The sequence below is a fragment of the Pogona vitticeps genome, chromosome 6 (genome assembly GCF_051106095.1).
Source record: "Pogona vitticeps strain Pit_001003342236 chromosome 6, PviZW2.1, whole genome shotgun sequence".
Classification (NCBI taxonomy): Eukaryota; Metazoa; Chordata; class Lepidosauria; order Squamata; family Agamidae; genus Pogona; species Pogona vitticeps.
Genome location: NC_135788.1, coordinates 37,177,425 through 37,194,340, shown reverse-complemented (window position 1 = coordinate 37,194,340; position 16,916 = coordinate 37,177,425). Strand labels below are relative to the sequence as shown.

Here is a 16,916-nt window from a genome sequence, read left to right as displayed (position 1 = left end):
GGACTCGCTTTCCAAAGAATTCAGAAGTTTGAGCGCTAGCGAGCTGAAGTCAGCCAGAAAGAGAGCGACAAGGGAGGAGGCGAGGAAAAGCAGCAGCCAGTACGGGTTGGGGGGGGGGGAGAGAGAGAGAGTGCTGTCATTTCACCCCCTAAGTAAGATGTTACGGGGGATTAAGGGATGGCGTACCTAAAGTGTCGCGATCCCTCCGGCCAATTAATTTGGTCCTCCACATTCCAGTGGCCAGCTTCCGGCAACGAGACTTGCCTCTAAAGCTGCCCGCGGAGAAAAGCGTAGCCTAAAAGGTCCCTGGCACTGTGAGATCCTGGGCTTATTTTCTGTACTCGGGACCTTCTTGTTGAAATGTCAGGGAATATGTCGCGGGACGCGCGCGGAAAGAATGTTTCTGAGAGCATGCAGAGTGCAAAAGCTCTCCACTTTGGGGGACTCGCTAAGCCTCTGTCAGCCCCCAGCCTAGGCTTCTTGAGGTGGCCAAACTCCCCCGCATCTTGGGAAGCAGGGAGCGAAGGACCGCAGATGGGATCTCGGCGGCTCCGGAAGACAGGCGTGGAATCCTCCCGATCGCGCGCGAAGGACTTTTCTCCGCGACCCTCTGAAACAGGCAAGGCGCTCCCAAACTTTCACCCGCACTGGTCACCCCACGACCGAGGGGTCCCTTAGGCTTCTTCGGCGCAGAAAGGTCTTAGGGCTCAGCCCCCTCCCCGAGCAATTTCACACACCCCGGACCCGATCCCAGTGCAGATCACTCACCCACGGAAGACTCCGAGCGCGGGACAGAGGAAGCGAAACACCCGCCCCCGGGTGTCTCTCCCTCCCGCATCCCAACCGCATCTTCCTCCTCGGCTTCGCACACTTCCAGCCCCATCGCCGCCAACCCGTCCCGATCGCCACCCGGCGAGGAGAGACCAGTTCCTCTTCCGAGCGAAAAGTCACCACCGAACACTATCAAACTTGTCGGCGAGCGGGCTCCGCCGCAGACAAGACCAGCCAAACAAACCAGAAACGAGACAAGACAGACCGGGGGGGGGGAAAGCACCCGTTGCTTCTTTCCCCCCCACCACCCCCAGTTTTGCCCGGATCGTTCCTTCTTTCTCTTTCCCCTCGTCTCTGGTTCGCGTTACTTTTTCTCCCGTGCCCCCGTCGTTGCGACTGATTTCACACACACGCGTCGGGGAAAAGGGTACAGAAGGGGGAAAACACACGCAAACCCACACACGCACCGAGATCCTCTGCACGCCAGAACTTTTCACAGAGGCTCCGGCAAGCCGTGTCTCGAAAACGACGTGTAAAGTTGGATTCGGACGAGAAAGCCAGCAAAGGGAAGGGGAGACCCCCAAAACAGCGAGACCGTTCCGTATTTTTAGGGACTTACCCAACAAGTGCAAGCAGGGACCAGCAGCCCGGGCTAAAGAACCACGTTGGACTGCGAGAAGGTTACAATACGTTCTATTTAGAGAAGCATTACATCACCCTCCGTGACGTCACGTGGGATTCCTGAACTTCTAAATCATTGCGGTCCCTGCTCGAGGGAGAGCAAGGGAGCGGTGGGCGGGTCCCGGGAGGGGCGGGTTTCCCGGCGGGCCCCGCCCCAGCCTCCTCCCCGCCAGCCATTCACAACACGAGGGAGGAGGACCGTGGAACGCCGGAGCGGCACAAGCAACAGCTTGCCGCCGCCGCCGCCGCCGCCGCCGCGCTGGGGATGACAGGACGCTGCCCTGATTTCTGTGAGTCAGCTTGGAAAAAATCTCCTGCGTGATGGGGTTGAGGGAAGGAAGATGGAAAGGGACGAAAGGCGAGGAACCCGACCTTTCGGGGTGTGTGTGTGTATGGGGGGGGGGATTGGCCCAAGGGAGGCAGGCCGGAGCCCCCAGTTTCATTCCTCGCAGGCGGCCAAGAATGTCTTTCCTCCGATCACGTTAATTCATGCGCTCGGGTTTCTAAGTTTGCAAATCGGGCGCCCTCAGGGCATAAAGAGAACCAAAAGTGATTCATCCCAGCATTCCAGCCGTGGGGCTGCTCCGAGAGCGCGTGAAAGAGTGTCCCTGACCACGCACAAAGTGCTTTCCCCTGCCCTATCGCTACATTTCTTTCGATTTCCTATAGGGCATTCAAGTTAGAGAGTGCGAGCTGCTCCAGTGTCTCTCTTTTCCTGAAACCAACTGCTAGGACCAATTCTCATAGCTCACCCTGACATAGTAGTGTAGCTAGGGAATGTCATACTCTGGATTAAATTATCTGGGTTGGAGGTAACTCTTTAGGCGGTGACCGCATGATTTCATCTGCTTCGCAGTGAGGTATAAGCCAGGTCCGCTGCTTTGGTGGCAGTGGTGTCCTCTGGCTGAGTAGGTCCCCTTGTTGAGTAGTCCCTCAAAGTCCTGCCTTCAGTACAGTACTTGCTGGTACCTGTGCAGAAAAATCCCAAAGTAATAGCAACATGAATTTGACACAACTCCGGGAGGCAGTGGAAGACAGGAGGGCCTGGCGTGCTCTGGCCCATGGGGTCACGAAGAGTCAGACACACTGAACGACTCAACGAACGAATAGCAAAGTACCTTAATTAAGATCTGACTCCAGCATGGAATAGTTGAAGATTCTAATATCTGTGTGATCCCTTTTGCATCCTATCTTGGTATAAATTATGGACCCTGTGTTTTGCTATCAAAACCAACCGTTTCCCCATCCATAGGCCACCCTCCAGATGCCTATTGGAAGGGAAACTGTGGCCATTCAATTGCTATGTCAAGCTGTGCTTCTGAAATCACTGCTGTGTGTCTAGGATTGGTGGGGCGTTTTTCTTTCAAAAAAGTTCTTGCAGATGGAGAAGTGGAACTGGAATGGGGAAATCAGGCTACAAGCTTCAAGGCTGTGAACGTGGCTTCAGGCAAGTCTTTGTTTCTGACAGATCAGTAAAATCTGAAATGAAAGACCTGCTCTCCCAGCCTTTTGGGGCTCCTAGCTCAAGCCCTCTCCCCTGGCTTGGACTATGAGCCACCGTGCTAAATGCTTTAAACAGAGAAAATATGACAGCTTACAAGAAACATCTTAATGGTGATGATTTATCCAAAACATCCCGCTTTCCAGAAAACACAGCCATGCTGCCTTTAAAATTTTTTAAAAATATTTTTACCCTACCTTTCTCTTTAAAAAAGGCCCAAGGCAGTTTACGTCATTGGAAGACAATATTTAACACTAAAAGCAGTATGTATAAAAATATTTAAAAGGGTCAAACAAATACCACACTAAAAACAGTAAAAAAAAGGAACACCAAAACCACATTCAAAGCATTATAGGAAAAAACAAATTAGAAAAATAAAAATAAAAGAACAAATGAACAAACAAATTAAAAAAAGACAAAAATGTGGTGGCACCTGTTACATTTTAATGTGAGCCTTTATGGACAAGTCTACTTCATCAGATGTGATAAGAATGAGATATAATATGGCAAATATTTATACATGGCATCAAAATACAGAGATCATGGTTGGCTGGTTAGTAAGAAATTCAATGGATATTTAACAGTAGGGAGATAGCCTCTTTGATATACAGATGTATTTCATTGAAGCTTGTGTTGTAAAGGATGTGAAGCAGTACGGCACAACAGTCTGTTTAAAAGACCCACTCAGGCAGCCAGTCACTAAGAGAAAGCATGCCTGAAAAGAAAGGTCTTTGTCTGCTTGCAGAAGGACAGGAAAGATGAAGCCGGTCTGGCCTCCTGTGGGAGGAAGTCCCAAAGTCTGGGAGCAGCAGCAACTCTGAGGAGTCTTATAAAGTTCATTGCAGCAGAACAATGAGACTCAATTGTATGGTTATGAACCTTGGTGAAAGATGAGCTGGCCCGGGGGGGGGGCATTTTGCACAAAGAAAAGCCAAGGACAGCAGGAAAGGCCAACTTGGCTTCTGTTAGGATGGTTAGAGTTATTTCGTTGCAAGACTCCAGATGCAAAATACTTACTCAGCCTTACGTCCATTGGTGCAATGAAGCTGCTGACTCCAATTTCAGAAGTGCTGTGAAGCCACTCTAGGTTTTACTCTCCACAGGAGCTGTCCAAAAGGCAGGACCCTGGGTTCAGCACCTTGGATAAGTGCTGTAAAGTGCAGAGTAAAACTCAAAATGGATTCGCGGCACTTTGAAACTGGAGTCACTGTGTGCTACCGAACTGAAGCCAGTGGAGGTTGGTCCATTAAAGGCAAATGGAGCATGCCTTAGGCCAGGCAGGCAGGCCTACTTCAACCTCTGTCCTTTCATGAAGTGAAGTATCAAGTCTCTGCCCACATTTTCTTTCTCCTGCTGTATTCCAAAACTCTCTCTCTCTGTGTTTCACCTTCCACCCTGCGAACCACAGTTAGCATGAGCTGCCACTGACTGAATTTGGTAGGCCAATAAATGGAATATAATGACAGCTTACACTGGATATTTCAGTGGAACATTCCAGGATTCAAAGGCAGAAATACGTAACAGCTAAAATAAAATAAAAGAGAGAAAAGCAATGCCTGAAAGCAGCTAGGGTGGAGGGTTCATGGTGTAGCCTGCATAATTAACTCATAAACTGCCCAAGAAATTTCATGCAAGCCCAAGTTTCAAATATGAACATTTAAAGTGTCACCACCAGGAAAACCATGTGCCCATCTGTTACTCACCACATGTCATTCCAACGTTGGTTTATTGAACAGAAAGAAAGATATTCTACAGATACTATGGTCTCACATAAGCTCAGTGCCAACAAGTTGAATTGTACCAAAAAGTGGTCTGAGGAGCTGTACAGCTATATAAAGATTTCTCTTGAAGGATGTCATTAGCAATTCAACATCTACAGAAAGAAGGAAGTTTCCCCTCTGCCAGTTCATTCCCATGTACATGTGATGCCTGCAAAGCAATAATCCGGACCAGCCCTACCATTAGGCAGAGTGAGAGAAGAGCCTCAGTTGGGGAAAGCTGACGAATCAGTCCCCTAAACATTTCTCTTGGCCATGCCCCTTTACTAAAGAACTGAGTCATATGTGCCACACACCCCGTCTGCTCTCCCGAAACAAACCTGATAAGCTAACCAGGCAGTGAAGGAAGATGCAACTGTCTGTCAAGTTTGCTATCTATGGAAGCAACTGGCCTGCCATTCCAGATTCTGCATCTTGTCCTTGGCCTCAGGCAGCAAACTATCTTGGGACAACTCTGGTAAGAACTTCTGGAAAATGGAGAGTGACTTTTTACCTTTTTCTTTCCCTAGATCACAATTGCCCAACCTGGGAGATTACAACTCCTAAGAGGGCCACCATGTGTTTTCGGGGGGTGGGGGGCTGACCATGGTTATTTTTACCTGCAATTGTTTTTAAATGTATTATACTGAATAATATATACACTGTGGTATTTCATTTTAATCCTCTTGACCCACTGAGACAAGCTAAAGTATTTATTTCTGTATTTCTGTATTTGGGGTGAATTTTCCTTTTATACATGTGCATCCCTTTGAAAGAGCTGCTCTCACTTGTTTCTCTCTGCTCCTCCACATTCACCTTTGTGGGGACTGACATCAGTCCTTTCGACCCGAGCGTCAACCTAGCTCAAAGAGGCCTGAATGAGGTGAGCATGCAATGCATGCTGGGAACACCAATGCCTAAGATGGTGGCAAGACTGAAGAGGTGTTGGTATGGCTCCTCTGGGTGTGGCAATGTTGGCACAGTGAAGGAAGTGGGGATCTGGGTGGGGTGATGTCTGAGTCATGGAAGAGGTGGGCAAGAGGGGCAAAAAGATAAGGGAGGAGAACAGGGGAAGGAATGAGGCATGGGGCAGGGTGGGGCAGGGCCCATGCAAGGAAGTCTTTATTTGGGCTCGAGAGGGAGGGGCTCTTCATTGAGGGGACATTTTTGGAGGGAGGAGCCACAAAGTAAAAGTAGAATTTAAGAAAGTCAATTAAACTCAGAGTGTATTCACATTTTTTTCCTTCTCAAATTGTATCTGGTACAGCCCCCCCTAATTATGTTTTATTAAATTAATATTAATATATTAGGTTAGAATTATATTCTGAAACATCTATTTTAATATGTTTTCTTTATCCTCTTAAAATGCCTTTTTATGCAAATGCAGCAGGGGTTGCAGGTTACTTGGCTATTATAAAAGGGGGTCATGACTCAAAAAAGTTTGGAAAACACTGTATCATACATACAGTGGTGCGTTGGATTAGGATGTTAATTCGTTCCAGAGAAATCGCTGTAGAACAAAAACATCATAAAGCGAAATTTAAAAACCCGTAGAAACGCATTAAAACCCGATTAATGCGTTCCTGTGGGCTTGAAACTCACCGTCCAGTGAAGATCCTTCATAGCGTGGCCATTTTCGCTGCCCGTGCAGCGAGGAATCCGTCCCAGAAAACAGCGGGCGGCCATTTTTTTACCCGGCGGCCATTTTGAAACCGCCGATCAGCTGGCCAAAAATCATCATTTTGCAAGAATCGGTTCCTGAAGCAGGGAACCGATCATCGCAAAGCAAAATTCCCCCATAGGAAACATTGTTTTGTGATCACTTTTGCGATCGCAAAAACTTCGTCCTTATGCGATTTCGTCATAAAATGGAGCACTCGTCTTGCGAGGCACCACTGTACATGTAATGTAGGAATATAATGGGAGCAGCAGTCAATGCTATGCCATTCTGTTGTGCATTTTCCACTGGACCTCTGTAAGTGCAACAGACTGAGGCGTCTGGTTCTGTTTTGTCTCTCAGAATTCAATGCACCACCGACACAGTAACTGATGTCAACAATGACTGTTTTCTTGGTAAAGCAGATATAAGAAAACTCTTTCCATTCTTCCAGCATCCATTGGCTAACCACTACTACTATTAATAATTCCATGCCATCAAGTCAGTTGCAACTTATGGCAAACGTTCCAGAGTTTTATAGCCATAAGAATACTCCAAAGTGATTTCCCATTCCTTTCTTCTGGGGGCCACCCTGGGACTGTGCAGCTTGCTCAAGGCTAGAACAGGCCGGCTCCTCTCCTGAGAGGGTCAGTGGAGGATCAGACTTCTGAACTCTGGCTCTGCAGCCAGATATCTGACTCACTGAGCTGTCTAGCCAAATACCACTCATACAGCAAAAGTCCTGGTGACAGTTCTCAATAATCTAACTTCCCTGACCGCCCCCTCATGTAGGGGTGGACTCTCTGGGGCTCTCCTGATGGTCATGCCCCTTTCCTCATGACAGCATCACTGGGTGCTAGCTTTTCTACCCTTAAAAAAATTGTACAAAAATTTGAAATTGTCCTCCTAAGGCTTACGCAATGGGAGTCAAAGCTTTAAAGGGGAACATTTTCCTGTTCTTTGACCTGTTCTTATATGTTTGGTCCTGCACTATCCACTGGTACATGATCCCTGAGAACTTCACTGTTATTGAATTATCATTGGTCTAAAGTTATCAAATGCATCTTTGAAAGTGCCTTTGATAAATGTATCCAACCCTTAGTCAAAATGAATATTTTTTGAAAAACGAAAGTCACTGATTTTTAATTTGATTCGACAGATTGAGTGTACTTCTGATGACTAATGCTAATACTATTGCTGTTTCAGCAGGTATCTTACACCTTATTCATCCCAGTAAAATATATGACAAAGTGCGAAGTAATGGGATTGCAATAATGAAAGGAGCCTCTGCATGTCACTGCTTCACTTGAAGTAAAAACCATATTGATGCTACAAAATTAATAGTTAATAATGTCTTGGATACATTTTTCACACGCTTTTTAAAAAATATAAAATCATTAGCCAGGTGATTAAAATAAATTGGTGCTGGACTTGATTCATGCTGCCAACGTAATTAGCATTTATGGCGATCTTTTTACAAATATCTCACTAGGAAAAAAATGACTTGATCCATATGTCATATGCAATAGCATTTCAAATCTGTCCAAGTCTTTGCTTCTATATACATTTTAAAATCTTAGTTAAGATTATCTCCAGCTGAAAAAACAATAAAAATAAAAATTAAGCCCATAAAAGCTAGTACCTTGGTCTCATTATCATAAACTAATATCAGATAGATAATCATGGTGGGGTTACAGGAGCCAATTAAAGCTCTGTCTACGGCTGAGGCAAACACAATTTGACAATTTTTGTCCAGTCATGTTCGACTCTAGGATGCGGTGCTCATCCCCGTTTCCAAGCCATAGAGCCAGCGTTTTGTCCGAAGACAATCTTTCGTGATCACATGGCCAGTGTGACTTAGACACGCAACGCTGTTACCTTCCCAACGAGGTGGTCCCTATTTATCTACTTGCATTTTTGCATGCTTTCGAACCGCTAGGTTGGCGGGAGCTGGGACAAAGCGACGGGAGCTCACTCCGTTGCGTGGATTCGATCTTACAGCTGAAGATCTACAGACCTTACAGCACAGAGGCTTCTGCAAATCTAATTGCCAGTCTAACCGAAGTACATTCAATGATTCAATTCTGAGTCCCGTCGATTCAGTAGTTCCTATCCAGTTTGATTACCAATGGGATCAAGGCCTTTAATTTAAAAAATGCCAGAAATTGTATCTTACAATGGCCAGGCAGATGCCAATGGGATGCTCAGAAGCAGCATGTGTTGCTTAATGGCATTTCCCGAAAGCTTGTGCTGGGAAAGAGCTGAGTCAAAGATGGCACTGTGGCTTCACCCTGTTTGTGCTTTGGAGCATTTAATATTAACTCTATGGACACCAGACCTAGGAGGCAGGTAACAAGACCATTGTCTACTAGGTCTCATCTGTGAGGGAATTAGATTTGCATGAATTTGTCATTACCATCCTTTTGCCTGTTCTGGGAGTTTACTTTTTTGGCTTCAGAATCAGGTTTTACAGTAGGCATTCATATTTACATGGTGTCTAGCCAGCAAAATAGTTACGCTGCTTGAATGGACAGAACTTCTATATAGAAGTGCTTATACTGAGTAGATAGACCTAACAAAGGATCAATTCCTATGCCCTTGTGCTCTGACCCAATCTACTGAAAGACTTTATAAAATTGGTTTCCATTGTCCCAACTGACTCTGCAATTAGCTCTCCATTATTTAAACTTTTCCAAATGGCACATTTTCCCCTGTAGTGTACATTGGTTGGTTGGTTGGTTGGTTGGTTGGTTGGTTGGTTGGTTGGTTGGTTGGTTGGTTGGTTGGTTGGTTGGTTGGTTGGTTGGTTGGTTGGTTGGTTGGTTGATTGATTGATTGATTGATTGATTGATTGATTGATTGATTGATTTGATTTGATTTGATTTGATTTGATTTGATTTGATTTGATTTGATTTGATTTGATTTTTAACCACTCATCTGGCAGCCAAGGCCAGTTTGGGTGATTTACACTATTAAACAACATATCATTAAACAAGAGTTAAAACAAAAAACATAATGGTATAAAATCAGAATTAAACACAGACACACCACCTTGTTTTCAGTGCTGATTGTATTTGTACTTTTTATGTCTGAGTTTGCATCCCTTTTTTGTTTTTTACCACCTCCTGAAATATGGTTGATTTTTAGCTCCACATGTTCTCAGGCTTAGAGAACATAGCTTAGCGCTATGGCACTTCCCAGTAGAAGTTCATTTCTTGATCACAACTCCCCATCCAGAAACTTCCTTAACGGTTCAGTTAACTGCCCCCACATGCAATGGCTCCAGAAAAGAAGCTCCATCAGGGAAGTACTTTCCTTTCATATTTTTGGAGAAATTTTGATGATTTTCTGTGAACAGCTGATTTTATAATACATACCTTCTTGTACTGCAGTTTGGATGCAAATCCTGGTAAGCCAAACTCTCCCTTATGCCAAGATGTCACCAAAAAAGGTGGGGCTTTTGCTGTCTCTTGATAAGTCATCACATGACCATCTTAACACCTCGTATGATAAGACATAAGACATAAGACATAAGAAATTTATTTGTCATTGTGCTCACAAGTGGGTGCAACAAAATGAGGTGCTCTTCCCGAAGGTAAAACTGGACAACACTACAAAAAAAAGTTAAAATATACACAACTTTCACCATCCAAATATAGATACCCCGTTTTCTCCAGCAATTAAAATTCCACCAAAAACCTATGGCCCCGCATTTAAACTCAATACTGCACTTGGGAAAAAACTGTTCTTGAATCTGCTTGTCCTTGCTTTCAATACCCTGAATCTCCTTCCTGATGGTAATAGTTTAAAGAGCTGATATCCCGGATGAGAGGAGTCTTTCAGTATGTTAGATATCTTCCTCTTACATCTGTTCTTATACAATTCTTCCAAAGAGGGGAGTGAACAGCCAATGATGTTTTGGGCTGTCTTGATCACCCCTTGAATTTCCTTTTTCTCTGCCACTGTGCAGCTCGTGAACCATACACAGAGATATCCTATTCTGCACCTTTCCATGTAAAGAAATTACATTAAAACAAATTTTAGCAGATCAGCTGAGAACTTGATAATGAACATGACATTATTTGGGACATTTCTGTTGCCAAAGTCTATAGTTGTTACCAGGAAGTCTGTATAAGCAATCCATCACAGCTGGATAAATAGAGAGTATTAACACCTCTCTTTTTTCACCATGTCTAATTTCATATTTAGCGTAATATCAGAAAGAGGCCATTTGTAAGATGCTGCCACAGTGGTGGTTGCAGTGCCAGCACTTGTGTGATATACTCACAAAATCATAATCCAAAACAACAAAAGAAAAAATGTGTGAGAATAACATGAGAAATTCCAGCTAGCATAGGAACTTTGATACCAACAGTTGTTCCCACAGCATCTCTGGCAGTTCTCCTACTGCCCACCAATCATATTCAATGTCAGCTTCAGATTTGGGAGATGGGGATCATTCAGGAAAGATCCCAACTTGGCCCACCTCCTCCTTACCACAGTCACTGCTGTTTATTTACTTGTCCTCTCCTTTGCCCCACCTTCTTCAGCTGCCTGGAAGAAGACAGGAGTGCTAACCAAGGGTGGTGCTCCATCTCACTCATCACTGTGGCATGCTTTAGGGCAGTAAATCAACAGAGTGCAGCAGTAAGGAGGTGGAGGAGGAAAGTCAGGAGACTTCAATAGTCAATGCCAGAAGCCCAGCAGGAGTCTGGGTTTTGGCAAGCTCCCAACAGTGCCAACCCATTGGTGCAAGGCCTAACCACAATGATGTTTGAATATGGTCGTCCACATAAGCCATTTGGAAGACATTAGTCAAAATCTTGTTGCTTAGCATAGTACATTGCACTAGAGTAGGTCCATTGAATCAGTGGAAATTTAGTGAGTCACCTTTTTCATAGGTTCAGTTTATCCAAATGGGGTACTCCAGTTGCAATTTATTTATTTTTTACTTTGCATAGTACGTTGCTGTTGCACTTGGCCTATTTAAATCAATTTGAACCTATGGAAAAGTTGACTTCCCAAACTCCCATTTATTCAATGGACCTACAGTTGTGTTCAAAATTATTCAACCCCCAATGCTGTAAAGGGGTTTAGGGACTATAGTGTACATTTGGAATTGTATTCAGAATGAAATCCTACAAGGACGTTTTAAAGAACCAAATGCAACTAAAATAACATCAATTGTTTATGTAATACAGTAGTAAATGTTTCTTTTGTGGTTTCTTCATTGCCACAATTATTCAACCCCTTAAAGACTACCACTCTGAAGAAGAGAGGTTCATTCAGGTGTTTTCGATCAGGTATTGAAAACACCTGTGGATGTCACCGAGCACCAATCAAGCATAATAAGCACCAATTAGGCAGCTTTAAAATGACTGTGATACTCAGCTCCTTCTAGACATTTACTGGTGTGGTTACAAACATGGTGAAGTCAAGAAAATGGTCCAGGAAGACAAGAGAAGAGGTGATTTGTCTTCACAGGAAGGGCAATGGCTATAAGAAGATTGCAAAGAAGTTAAACATACCAAGAGACACCATAGGAAGCATCATTCGCAAATTCAAGGCAAAGGGTACTGTTGAAATGCTACCTGGTCGTGGAAGAAAGAAGATGCTGACTTTGACTGCTGTGCGCTACCTAAAGCGTAGAGTGGTGAAAAGTCCCCGTGTGACTGCTGAGGAACTGAAAAAAGATTTGTCAGATGTGGGTATAGAAGTTTCAGCTCAGACAATAAGGCGCACACTGCGTAATGAAGGTCTCCATGCCAGAACCCCCAGGTACATTTGGAATTGTATTCAGAATGAAATCCTACAAGGACGTTTTAAAGAACCAAATGCAACTAAAATAACATCAATTGTTTATGTAATACAGTAGTAAATGTTTCTTTTGTGGTTTCTTCATTGCCACAATTATTCAACCCCTTAAAGACTACCACTCTGAAGAAGAGAGGTTCATTCAGGTGTTTTCGATCAGGTATTGAAAACACCTGTGGATGTCACCGAGCACCAATCAAGCATAATAAGCACCAATTAGGCAGCTTTAAAATGACTGTGATACTCAGCTCCTTCTAGACATTTACTGGTGTGGTTACAAACATGGTGAAGTCAAGAAAATGGTCCAGGAAGACAAGAGAAGAGGTGATTTGTCTTCACAGGAAGGGCAATGGCTATAAGAAGATTGCAAAGAAGTTAAACATACCAAGAGACACCATAGGAAGCATCATTCGCAAATTCAAGGCAAAGGGTACTGTTGAAATGCTACCTGGTCGTGGAAGAAAGAAGATGCTGACTTTGACTGCTGTGCGCTACCTAAAGCGTAGAGTGGTGAAAAGTCCCTGTGTGACTGCTGAGGAACTGAAAAAAGATTTGTCAGATGTGGGTATAGAAGTTTCAGCTCAGACAATAAGGCGCACACTGCGTAATGAAGGTCTCCATGCCAGAACCCCCAGGCGCACCCCCTTGCTGTCTCCCAAGAATAAGAAGAGTCGACTGCAGTATGCCAAAAGTCATGTGGGCAAACCACAAAAGTTGTGGGATAGTGTTCTGTGGACTGATGAAACAAAATTAGAACTGTTTGGGCCCATGGATCAACGCTATGTTTGGAGGAGGAAGAACAAGGCATATGACGAAAAGAACACCTTGCCTACTATGAAGCATGGCGGAGGGTCAATAATGCTTTGGGGCTGTTTTGCTTCTGCAGGTACAGGGAAGCTTCAGCGTGTACAAGGTACCATGAATTCTCTTCAGTACCAGGAGATATTGGATGAAAATGTGATGCAGTCCGTCACACACCTGAGGCTTGGGAGACGTTGGACCTTTCAACAGGACAATGATCCCAAGCATACCTCCAAGTCCACTAGAGCATGGTTGCAGAGGAAAGGCTGGAACATTTTGGAGTGGCCATCGCAGTCACCAGACTTAAATCCGATTGAGAACCTCTGGTGGGACTTAAAGAAAGCAGTTGCAGTGCGCAAGCCTAAGAATTTGACTGAACTGGAGGCTTTTGCCCATGAAGAATGGGTGAAGATACCCGTAGATCGCTGCAAGACACTTGTGTCAAGCTATGCTTCACGTTTAAAAGCTGTTATAACTGTAAAAGGATGTTGTACTAAGTACTAAGATTGAATGTCACTTGGGGGTTGAATAAAAACTAATAATGATGTGAGCACAGAAAAGACATTTGTGGTTATTTCATTATAAACTTAAGGTTATATTTCTCTGGCCTACAAGTGCCTCTTTCATGTAAATGTAAGCAAGATGACTGAATGATCAAAATCAATGTCAAAATGGCCAAAACATTCAATTTCAGTGGGGGTTGAATAATTTTGAACACAACTGTACTTTAGTGTGGTCTACGTTGTGCATCAAGACTTTGGCCATAACATGGCAAAAGCCAGCAATCAGTCATTAAACCCAATTCATATGGTTCCACATACAAAATATACAAGCCTGTTTAGGGAGAGAACCCTCATAGAGATCTCCCATATGGCAGTGGGGAGAAAGACAAAACCTGAGGCATACAGCCACAAATAACAAGGTTTTGTTCAGAATTAAGGAGAAATTAATTAGGTTTGCATTTCATTGGAAACATATCTAATTGTACTTCCCAAACCAGTACATGAACCAAAATGCAGTTATAGTTTGATATTTGCCTTGGTCATTGATAGAGATTTTTAAATTTTGGTATTGATTTTATTCATATTAGTTAACTGGGTTCCTTTTAATTATTTAAATTTTATATGTATATTTTTATTGAGATGCCTGTTGACTGGATCAATGCATTTCATTCTTTCATATTCATAGTTCTCTAGATTTTGTGATGCAGTTTTGTATTAGAAATGGTATTATGTGCTGTACCTTTTTATATTTGCCTAAAAAATACATGTATTAGAGGAAAGTGCACACAAAAATGTGTATATTGGTAAAAATAGCATACAAAGCATGTTATGGTAGCCATAATCTTACTGCTTCTGAGAGTTTCCCGGGCAAACCTGAATACAAACATGTGTATTTAGGAGTGACATTCACAAAAGGTGTGCACATTTTCTCACTGACTTTTTCTCTTTCTTTTTGTAAACTGGTACAGAAATGGGGCAAGATGAACTGAAAACTGGGGAGGAAGAGAAAATGGAGAGAAACCAAAGTGGAAGAATTTGCCCCCAGCTTATCTTGGAGAGACGTTCCAATCTTCTGGCAGCCTGTACATATTAGGAGCAGCTGTAGCCCTTCTCTGCACAAATCACTTGAAAGGAACTGATCAAGTACCACTCAAGTCACAACGGACAGCTGACTTGTATACCCAAGAGCTAGTATGCCTGTATGTTCAGTGTTTGAGATTTCCCCATATGTGCTACCATTATGAGAAAGTAGACATTGCTAATAATCACAGCTCTGGGTTTTTGAAACAGCTGCATCACTCGTCCAGTGAGTTTTCCTAACTTTCAGAAATATGAGGTAGCCAGTGTTCAGTTTTTGCAGAATCCTGGTGCCTTTTGAATCTACTTGGTTAATTGGCATATCTGTAGGTACAACTTTTCCTAATCACTGTATCTCCACTCTGGACACACCTATAATGTTCCCATATATTATGAACAGAAGAGGGTCAAACTATACATTACAGATGTCATGATTTTATAGCTGAAGTTGCAGAAGTGTTCTGGGACATTATTACTTATCCCTGAGAAATTAGACTTACAAATAAAACCTGTTTTGGAGGATAGGTTCTGGATAATCAATCACAAAACAAGGCAAGCTAATTTGCATACTGTGAGATGTGTGAAAAACACATGCTTTGAGAAAAAGATGCTTTCATGTCCTTATCTAATGATGGGCTGTCTCCAATGTGTAGTTTGGCCCTCAAAGATTCAAGAGTGAAAAGGAGGAAACCACTGTGTGTATGTTTGTTTGTTTTGTTTTGCTTTTTTACTCATTGCTAGACTCACTTGTGGTCTGCATTACACTGAACATCATTGTTTTGCTGAGCTTTTGATGATGGCTGGCATAAAAAAATGACACAAACATAGTTGTAAACAAAGCAGCTGCAAGTAGGAATGGGTAAGAATTTCATTTGGTTCATTTTTAAAATAAGAATGTCCTAAAATCTACACGTTTCATATATTTAAGAGAAAAACTTGACATTTAAAAATTTGGAATTTAGGAGAAAGTTGACTAATAATACACTCATTCCTCCAGGCGGAGGGTGTTGAATCTTCATCTCTTTCAAAAGCCTGATTTTGAATCTCTGTGTATCAAAACCTGTTTCTGATGCTCTTTAGGATATCTACCTCATTTTTCCCCAGAATTCCTCACCTTGGACAGCTACATGGCCGGCAGATCTAAGACAATCCTTTCCATTTTAGAAATATCTGTATCTATTGTATTTGGCAAGCAGAAATAGTTGAGATTTTTGTCCAGGTTTTTTTAATAAATAACAGTTCAGCAAATATGTAAAACCAAAGTGAATCAAAAATTAGAGCAGAATTTATTTATTTATTTTCCCTATACTCTGCTTTGCAGGCCCCCACAGTGTCTCAGAGTGGCTTACAAGTAATTCTTAAAAGAAAATTGCACTTAAAATCAAACAAAAACAACCTAGTGGTGCCTTAAAAGCTAAGTTTTGTTTGGCATAAACTTTTGTAGACTGCAGCTCATGTCGTCAGATGCACACAGAGTTTGTCTCATCACTTTTTGCTGTGTCAGACCAACATGACTACACCCCTGGAAATACAAACAAATAATCGTGCTATCTAACCCTACACCTCTCGCAGGAGGAGGCAGAGAAGTTATGTTGCCAAGGGTGTTTGTTTGTTTTGCATACCTTTGGGATGCTTAGGGGTGAAAGGGTGAGTGTTGGTGCTTCCTTTCTGGTGATCACCTTTGATAAGCAGGGGTTTTCTTACGTTTATAGTGTGCAGTAAAGTTGCTGGTCAGTATTTCCATTCGAAGTGCTGCTTTGAATCTTCAAATCTCTTTAGAGCTTAAGGCCTGCTGTCTAAGGGACCAGCTGGCTGTCTTACTATAAACACGTGGGTTTAAAATCTACAGCAGAAGCCCATTTGAGGACACCTCCTATTCACATAGGCCCTTTTCTTGGACACATGGGAAAGAGATTTCTCTTGTATTGCTCCAAAACTGTGGAATATTTTCACTTCAGAGTTCTGACTGGTACCTAGCTACTCTCTTGGCTTTTAAGAAAGGAGTCATTATCTACTCCAGTGGTTCCCAAATATTTTGGACTGGCAGCTCCCTTGATTTACTGACCACTGGCTGTGGTTCACCTTGCTCAGAGGGACCACTGGGGTCTCACTGCCACCAGGGACAGGAGCTTGACATCCCAGTTCCTGTTTGACATAGAGCTATGAACAGCTCCTCTATAGCCTTCATAGCTCTATAGTCTGTCCCCTTTCCCATGGTATCCCTGGCTCAGTTCCCGGGCACCCCATGGAGCCGCAGTGCAAAACTTGGGGACCCCTGATCTATTCTGTCTTTCCTCCAATATGAACAAGTCAGCATATGTCACTCCCTGCCTCCTCACTTGGTATTCCCATCA

At 43.3% G+C, this 16,916-nt stretch overlaps 1 protein-coding gene and 1 long non-coding RNA gene across 4 annotated transcripts in view; one reads left to right on the top strand and one right to left on the bottom strand.

Moving 5' to 3' along the window:
- The window catches only part of CREB5 (cAMP responsive element binding protein 5), a 295,391-nt gene extending 293,833 nt beyond the window's left edge, over window positions 1–1,558 (bottom strand). For all 3 annotated transcript variants that reach the window (XM_020780492.3, XM_073003331.2, XM_020780509.3), the window contains exon 1: window positions 1,391–1,558. The gene's annotated coding sequence lies outside the window, so the exon portion shown is untranslated. The remainder of the gene's footprint in view (window positions 1–1,390) is intronic.
- Window positions 1,559–1,605: 47 nt separating this feature from the next.
- On the top strand, window positions 1,606–15,087 carry LOC140708162 (uncharacterized). Its single transcript, XR_012088328.2, has 2 exons — window positions 1,606–1,742; window positions 14,454–15,087. It is a non-coding gene; the product is annotated as an uncharacterized LOC140708162 (long non-coding RNA).
- The last annotated feature ends 1,829 nt before the right edge of the window (window positions 15,088–16,916 follow it).